This window comes from Carassius gibelio, chromosome B15 (genome assembly GCF_023724105.1).
Source record: "Carassius gibelio isolate Cgi1373 ecotype wild population from Czech Republic chromosome B15, carGib1.2-hapl.c, whole genome shotgun sequence".
Lineage (NCBI taxonomy): Eukaryota > Metazoa > Chordata > Actinopteri > Cypriniformes > Cyprinidae > Carassius > Carassius gibelio.
The window spans coordinates 13,698,423-13,707,869 of record NC_068410.1 but is presented as its reverse complement, the minus strand read 5'-3'; the positions used below and the strand labels follow the sequence as shown (position 1 = coordinate 13,707,869).

General features: G+C 37.3%; 1 protein-coding gene across 1 annotated transcript in view; it reads left to right on the top strand.

Moving 5' to 3' along the window:
• Positions 1–5,616: 5,616 nt before the first annotated feature.
• Positions 5,617–9,447, top strand: part of grik4 (glutamate receptor, ionotropic, kainate 4) — a 301,146-nt gene continuing 297,315 nt past the window's right edge. Inside the window, exon 1 of the mRNA XM_052576587.1 lies at positions 5,617–6,236. The gene's annotated coding sequence lies outside the window, so the exon portion shown is untranslated. The remainder of the gene's footprint in view (positions 6,237–9,447) is intronic.

The window sequence follows — 9,447 nt, the reverse complement described above, 5'->3', positions numbered from 1 at the left end:
CTGTGTTTGGCACAGGCTAAGGTCAGTATAGTTTAAAGTTAAAGTTGTAGTGGTAGTGAATCAACAATTCTTAGAGCGTTTGTGTTTTTCTTTTATTACAGCTGGGAGTGTTTGTAGTTCTAGCCTTGCCCCCCCTGGAGACAGTGCTGTTCTGAACATATGCTTCACCAGGCACTGATGTCAACCTCAACAAAACTATGACGTTCCATCAGGTACACCGAAGACCCATTACACCATTTCCCCGGCCGGGATCAGTTCCCTCAATCAATAGGACCAGTGTTCTGTGCACAGAGACGAAGATAAACAACTCATCCTCATGTTGGATGGTCCGCAAAAGCAGTCCTGGCAGAGACTTTTATGGGCGCAAACATCATAATGCAGTCTCAAAACACTTGCCCCAACAAGGACAACCATGACTGATTTCCAACTCAGAAGAATCCTTTTCAGTAGCAGAAGTGTCACCTCTCTTTTGTCCAGTTCATTTCTCATTACAGCCATGTTTGTGCGTCCTGCACTGCATCTTGTCTACTGATGGTAGAATATTGTCAGAATGCGGGGATCATTTATAGCTAACGCTCTGCAGCATAATGTGCGTATGCATTTCGCAACAATGCATCATTTCTTTAAATGGAGCACTTGATTGATGGCCTGTGCCATTCCAAACACCAACCCATCTGTAATAATGCATCACCTGTTGCGCTCTGCTTTGGAGTTTCGATTTGAAATTATTCTGTGATAATGAAGTGCAAATGCCCTTGGTTCTGGCATGAGATTGAACTGCCTCAGTGTAACAACCTTTCTACAAGCAAATCATCTCCTTGGCCCCTTATAGCTGAGCAGTGTTAATTTTGACACGAAATTTTAATTTAGTTTTAGTCTTAGTCTTTTGACTATAATTCTTTTTAGTTTTAGTCAAGTTTTAGTCATCTGATTTGTTTTAATTTTAGTCTTATTTTAGTCGACTAAAATTGCAATACAGTAGGGACTTTAAGCAACAGCTGCGAATGGAACGGCTACAGCGACCGGAAGTTTGCCGTCACACCGCTGTAGCCAAGAAGGTAAAAGTCACTAAGCAACGGTAAAACAGAACAGCGCAACGCAGCATTAATTCATTTATTGAGATCCAAAAAAATATATAATTTAAAAAAGCAAGAGAAGGATTGCTTTTGGCGTTAAATGACAATATTTTGTCAGAAGAGGAGTTTTTAATATTGTATGATGTAAATAAGTCTAAAAACATAACATTTATTTACCTAACCTCTCACGTTGTAGCGACTCCGGCAAATCAGCTGTTCTCCCGTAGTAGACCGTTAAATTAGAACGTCACAAAGTAGCAGTTAAATTCGCGCAGGCGCAATACCGTTCCACCAGAGGCTGTTGCTTAAAGTCCCTATCACCTCTTCAAATGCCGACTTCCCGGGAGCTCATAAAAACTGAAAACCTTCGCTTCACGTCTCAATAAGTCAGGCTCTGATTGGTTCTCTTCTCTCATGCAGTCTGTTCTGTTTTGCTGGTTCTTTTGCTCATTCCTCGCATCTCTCCCGTTTGCTGATTTGATTTTCGTCACAGTCTATTTTCGTCTCGTCCTTTATTCGTTGACGATAATATCAATCAATTTAGTCATAGTTTTAGTCTCCATCAGTGCCTTCTATTTTAGTTTTCGTTTCGTTTTCGTCGGCAAAAATATATTCGTGACGAAAATATTTAGTCAACGAAATTAACACTGTAGCTGAGTTAATAAATCTAGGTGCTATGAAGAGAAGAGACTGTCAACAGATTGTCTTGTGCCGTTGTTGATGGATGAAATTTCGCAGCAACCCCTAAATCCTCACTGTAACAAGTCAGTGTATTTGATAAAACAAGGGATATGTGTGCTTTATAGATGATAAGAGGAAATCATATCCATCACCTCAGGAACATACACACGCTACATCTGTTTACAACCCAATGGGTTGTCTTAATTTCTTTCAGCATGAATTTATGTACCCTGTAATGGAAACTCAGTGACTTAAACAGTAAATTTAATGATCACATTTTGTTGCTTTGAGTTCAGTGCCAGGGGAATCCAAACGATGCCTCAGATATTCATATTTTGTGCAAAAACTATAGTGTATAAAGATGAAGCTTTGTATCATGTGAGGTAAAACAAACATGACATTTTAGATTTCATTTCAACTTGATACAGAACAAATCTGTTGCCTCACGGGCTGTGGTTGCAATACAGACTCCATAGAACAAAAGTATTGGATGATAAGTTTCAAACTGGGCTCACTTAGATATACGTAATGTGAATGTTAAATCATTGGCTCGGATCACACAGTCACAACTGATTTAAGGTTCAAAGTGCCATTACATCTTTGGAGATTAAATGTCTGTTCTCTCTGTTCTTGTACTGACAAGGTGATTATGTGCCTTTATGAAAGATAAAGTGGATGTGCATGTGTAAATTTCATTATACTTGCTAGTCCTCTCTTTTTTTATAGATGTCAGATGTTTTCTATATGAGGAAGGCTCATGAAGAGTCTCACTGGGTGAAGGCCTTTGACAGCATATACTAGAAACGAGTAAGTAGGCCCACACCGAACCAGAATTCTTTGGAAGTAAATTAAGATAAATGTAAAATGTCTTATCGGTATCTGAAATACTGAAAGCATTATTAAATGCTAAATATTTCGTTAATAAACAAGGGATTGGGGATGTGTTGAATTTTGTTCAAATTCCACTGATGGGACAGTGACGACATTTATTATTCATCATTTACTCTTTAATAGTTATAGCACGAAATAAACATGAATGAACATCATAAGGTTTCAAAATGGCAGATTTGGGCATTATGATAGGTCAGATCGCCTGCCAATCAAATTCCCAGAATAGAGTATGTTTTTACTTTCTGAAGTAAAGAATTTTTAATTTCTGTTTTTGCTGTAATTTCTGATGCAAACAAAGTCAAATGATATTCTTGACAAGAAGATTTGATTAGGTTTTTGGAACATTATTGTTATTATTTATTAGATAAATAATTACAACAAAACCGCTTCACTTATTAATTCATATAAACTCATGTCTGGAAATTATTGGTGTACATTAAAAGAAAAGAAAAGACATTTTGGTATTCATCCAAATACCATCTTTAGTAGTAAAAAGAAAAAAAAGAAAAAAAAGTATTAATATTTAAAAACGTGTCATGTCATGAGGTGCAACCAAAGAAGAAACATAAAACAGGACCCCTGCAGAGCCCTGTGAGTCAAGACTGCGTGTCATTTGACCTTTTTATAACAATAAATGTTAATAAAATTTTATTTTATGAATAAATAATATTTAATATATTTTTAATAGGCCTATAATATATATATATATATATATATATATATATATATATATATATATATATATATATATATATATATATATATATATGAAAACTTTTTTTAAATAATAATTTTGACATGGACCCAGAAATCTGTGGAGCTTTGCAGTCATCAGTTTAGCAGAGCCTCCCGCTGGCCCTTTCCTCACCCGTTCTCTGGGAGTTCAAAGTGTGCACCTCTACTGGAGTGACAGGTTGCGTGATTGGTGTGTGTTCGAGGGAAAAGGTCACATAGCTTGACATCTGTTCTTATTATCCAGCAGTGTAAATCGACTCTGGGACCAAATGTCAAGAAAACGTGGATTAGATCCAGCTAAGATAGGGCTCTGTAAGAACTAGGTCTTCATAAAAGGCAGATTTGTTGTGACTCTGTTTGCACCGAATCACAGATGCGTATCTCCTAACTACAATTATACGTCCGTTTAACCTAAATCTAGCTCTCAGTCCGTGGAGATTTGTCCTACTCACTTAGCAGAGCTACAGCCTTTGCTGATTCATAGGCAGTTCTATAGGGATGCTGACACACAACTATTGAACACCTGCACTGCTCACCGACACAAGGTTCAGAAAATGCATTAAATTTTAAATACATCATTAAGGGTGGTGGGATAAATGAGAGGCCTCATTAATTATTGTCTGCAAAAACTCGCAGGGTCTGTAGATGTGTTATTTGTTATTGACAATGATTGATAATTTCTGCAGCACATGTGAGAGTAAGATTAGTATTTATTTGAGTCTAGTGCACACTATTTAGCCATTTCAAGAGGCAGTTGTACTGAGGACCACAGATGGGACAAGAAAGAGTGTCTTTGATCTCATGTTAATTTGGGAATTTCCTTTTTGGGCAGTCGACTAAATGAAAGCGCTCTTAGTTTGCTGATGCTTATAACCTGTTTCCTGAAAAATGAATTTCTACTGATCACTTTGGTAAATCGTTATTCATCCGTGATGATTCTGCTTGGGCTTGAGTAAAACTTGCAAAATGTTTAGAAGTTTATGGAAAGATGTGATTCATGACTTTCTCATTGGCACCAAACAGAGAGTAGACCCTGCTTATGTATACTGCAAATGAACAGAGCACGTTATGCACTCCTAATGAGAAATACAGGGGGATGTTTGGCTCATACATAACATGATGGAGCAAGAAAGAGAGTAGGCTAGAGAACGCTGCTTTGACTGAAGAGGCTGCTTCTGTGCTGCTGCCTGCATAGGAATGACCATTTCATGCTGGATTGGATTCATTTAAAAAAATACCTGAACTGGATGATTTATGAGACGTTCGGTTAACGCTTCTTGAACGTGCTGATGGAACACCGTACAGTTTTTCTTCCATCATTCAGTGTCACCACATTACCGCTATGAACGAAAAGCCCACCGCACAAACAGAAGTTCGATTCCTGAACTAACGACTCATGTGAATCGGTTCTTTAAAGTGAATCATTACCACAATGCGACCAAGGTATTTCACCTGCGAGTGACCTTTGTGAGCCGGTTCTTTTGAAGGCATAGGTTATCCAAATCGCTCCCAGTGTAGTCCGTTTTCCCTAACGAATGACTCTTTTGAGTCGGTTCTTTTTAATGATTTTAGTTCTTTTTAGTCTAGCCGCAATAGAGACAATTTCCCCTAATAAAAGAATGACTCTTACGAGTCAAATGAATCAAAAGACGTTTGATTCAGTCGGTGCGGTTACTAAATTTACTTGTTAATTTCGTCATGTCCAACTCGAAATGGTCAAGTTATATGTTTTATTTATAACTCGAGGTTTAAATCGTTGTAGCTGAGTCATTTTTTGGATGAAAGCTTATTTGAAATCACTATTTTATATTAGTTAGGCTACATGTGAAAGCATTTCTGTTTGTTTATTAATAACGTTAAATAGGCCTACAAATTATTTTATTACGTCGGGTCTAAAAAAAAATTCCTAAAGCTTAAACAGGTTTTTGAAACACTTTTATTTTTGGTTTGTTTTGTTGAATTGCGAATTATCTCAGTAATTCTAACAGACTGCTGTGGGCAGTAAACCCAATAATTTCCCCGATTTCTGATGAATCCTTTCCAAAATTTATTCTGCAAAAGTACTAAAAAAGGGCCGGTAATGGAATCACCAAGGTAACATGAATCATCAAGAACAATTGGAATCGCATCCAGAATCATTCTTATTTAATTTCCCTTCCATGTTTTTGACAGTCTAACTTGCATTCCTATCATTTGCAATAAAACCCACGAAGCCAGAGATGCACGCGGAGTGGGAGATCGTGTCTCGAGAAGAAGAGAGCAGCGTGAAGGAGTGAGAGCTCAGAGCTGTATCAGTGCAGGTCCTGAAGCACGAGAGAGAAGAGAGAGAGAGAGAGAGAGAGCTATTGGGCTCTTATTACACGCGTTTAAACCCGTTATTTAAAACGACTCATTTCTGGAAAGAGCAAGAAGGGAAGTGAAGAAAATAGATCAAAAGAAGAACGCCAACCGATGTTTGACTTAATTTGACATGAGAGAGGATATCAGTTTCATTTATTTCTCTGGGATGCGGATTTTTCCCCTTCTTTTCTTGACAGCGTGCGTCTGCCCCGCATCGCTCGTATCACACGGATATATACAGAGAACAAATTAAGATGAAGTGACCTTCGAAAGTAGTTTTTGACGGCGTACCGCTCGCTAGGGTTTTATTTTTCCTCTATTCGTGTTCACCAGCGTTGCACCGGGCACGAGGGAACGGCGGGAATTGATAGGGCACGCGCGCAGTGCTTATTAAACAGCAGCTGACCACTAAAGCTCACATCAAGCCAAATAAAACACTACCAGAAGAAATAACACCACTGATTTTGTTATACAGAAAACGCGGGGGCATAAAAACGACGAGCTTTAAAACAGGTAAGAGGATTCGCATCATTGCTTCATGCAGTTACGGTCTATTCTGCATTTAGTTTATTCAACATGTGATGGATTGGATTGCATGGAAAAATTGCTGTAGATCGCGAGACTTGTTAATGCTGTGTTTGGATTTACATCTTTCTAATTCCGTGGACACTGTATAGGAATTATAAACACTGACTGAAGCATCATGCAAATTGGATTTACGCTAAACTTGAATATCATTATGTGCAATTGGAGACAATTTAACGTTATGCCACAAATGTGTAAATTAGCACATTTTCTCCCAATGGTCTGCATTAGTCACAGCAACAATTGACAGTCAGTGAACATGGCATGGTTTGCATGACAATTAGATAATAATTTATTATTTAAGTGGTGCTAGTGTATACACGCTGAGCACACTGGAGTTACTATGACAAATTCTGGTGTAGCCTATTTCGTATGCGTCCAGATTTTGGGGAATAAATAGCTGTATGAAAGGAAGAATATCAGGACTATTCCTGTGATGCAAGAAACTTAATTGTTATGCTCTATATTGGTTCCAAACATCATGCAAAGTCGAATAAAGAATCTTCATCTATTAAAGTGACCTTAAACCGGTTATGGTGGTCTGTTTTATAGGTGTTATGTGTGCACAAGCCACACATTGTATTGCATTAGGACGTGCAACATGTGTGTCTTAAACTTTGCAGCATTTGGTTCAGCTTTTACACAAAATTACAATTATTATTGAATGATTTGAAATCCACCTTGGTAGAACTGAAATGTACCTGATGTATTAGAGAGCTTGCTCAGGTTGTGTTGAAGGGTTTCGGCTGAAGATGAGAGTGGAGTAGGTGCCATCTTTGCACCCCCTGGTGGATAATGGCAAGCGAGTGCTGGAGAAAAAAAAGAAGAGATGGTTTCTGTTTTAATGTCATTCATTATTTGCTTTCAGTGTCTGAGCTTACTCATACAGTGTTTCCGTTTTGTTAAAAAAAAGTGGTCAGATTCTTATGTAAAGCCCTAATGTTCATGAGTGCTTATGATAAGTGGTGTAAAGGTGAACACTGTAATATCAATAGCTTCTTTTATAACTATAAGGATATTCCTACCTTCTCCTAAATGAGTCTTTGACGTGAACTTTCAAACTTAGAAATTATGGCCTCAATGACTAGAATCTTCAGGATTCTTGCACTTAAAAGATTCTTTCACTCGTGCACTCGATAGGACTTTCCGTCGGTTACATTGTTACGCCAATAGGTGGCAACAACAAGTGAGTTTTTTTTTTTTTTGCTTGTTTGTTTGTTTGTTTGAACGAGTCATGGAGTCGTTCACTCAACAGATTCCATAAAAAACATCAAGACTAACCCGTTGTTAAAATTGCTTGACTACAAAAATAATGAGACCACAATAGAGTTTAAGCATAATTTTCTGCACAAATGACAATGAGGCTGATGTGTTATTTTATTATTACCGCTTAGTATGCTTTGAAGCAAATTATGAAGGTTATAGAAACAGCAACAATAACTGTTAATAAATCCCTAGTTCCTGAAATGTCTGTGGACTGAAAGCAGAAATCAGACAACATATATAATAAATATTCAAGGGAAGGAGGATTGACAGGATTGATTGATTAACAGGCAATTAAACTCTGTGGGAAGCATTCACTGTTGGCCTGCTCATGGGGCACAATTAATGTATCTTTACATTGCGATGCATTACTGGTAGATGCAGTCGTTGTTGGTGAGTAACATGCTCTGTAAAGGAAAAATCGGCATGCTTCTTTATTTGGAAGGCCTTTCCAGCTTTTTCCATGGTAATAAAAAGAAAGTCTTTGTTAGAGAGATACGATATTTGAGTCAAATCAGCCAACTACAAGGTGAATCACAACATTACAGACTTTGATTTGATGCATAATAATAATAATAAAAAAAAACATAAAAAGACAAAGGTATAAGACTGTAACACATAACTACTATGGATGAAATGAATATAAAATTATGGATAAATATGCAATTATTGATTTAATTCATATGTCGAAACAGCGTATTTTACGTTTATTGCATAATATGCATATTTATAGGCTACGTGTTTTTAAATAGTCTGAGACCACAGGACACTGATTCTTTGATAAGTAGAGATGTTCCGATACCCTTTTTCTCTTCCCGATACCGATTCCGATACCTGGGCTCAGGGTATCGGCCGATACCGAGTACTGATCCGATACCTGGGTGTGTATCTGTATATACAGCTGTATATACTACTAGCCCTGTGTAAATTGCTAGAATTCTTTTTATGGTGTGCTTCAGACAGATCCCTCAATAAAACATGAACAAATACATGGTGAACTACTGTATTTATTACAGTATTTTTATTATCTAACATGAATTTGATAGTATTATTTATTTTCATATGCAAAAAAGAACTTGCATATGCATATGCAGCCAAAAATCTAACACCGCAAACTAAAAAAGGTATTTAAGTTTTACAATATAACTGTATAAAAAAACTGCAACAAATAAGTCTAGGAATATAAAAAAAAGATCTATTAATCAGATAATCTCTTTACAACAAAACAAGTAAAAAACAAGCAACCATCTAGGCATAATTATTATTATTATAGAGACGTATTATTATTACTGTAGGCTACAACAGTAGCTTTATATATTGTCAATTTACTCATGTAAACCAAACATTTATTTTAATGGGCTGCCATGAAGATCTTTGAGTGTCTGTGTTTATGATATGACAGTATTCTCAAATGAAACGGTAAATTCTCATGAAGTGACGGTTTATGCGTTCGTGTCCTCATGACACACAGCAGAGACTACAAAACAGCGAGCTCTCGCGCATCTGTGCCAGTCACCCACAGAGATGTAGATTTTGCGGGAGTAATATTTAAATAGTATTTTGCAGTTTAATATTCACAGACACTAGTATATATTCGGCTACTGTCTGGAGCCCTGCGCTTTGACTTACACGGAAGCGACTGAACGCAGCTGCCGGTACTGAATATACTCGAGAGTCTGTAACTACCGGTACTACAGAGACATACTGCTAACCACTGATCTATAATATAGTAGCGGCTTCACTGTCTTTTGGCAGTTTAGAATGTGATGAGTGATCCAGTCATATATAGATAAGGGCTGCTAACGCGTTTTCATTTCTTCTTCGCTGCTCTAAACAGGGGTTGCTTGTGGCAACACAGCACAACTTCCTGTGTTTT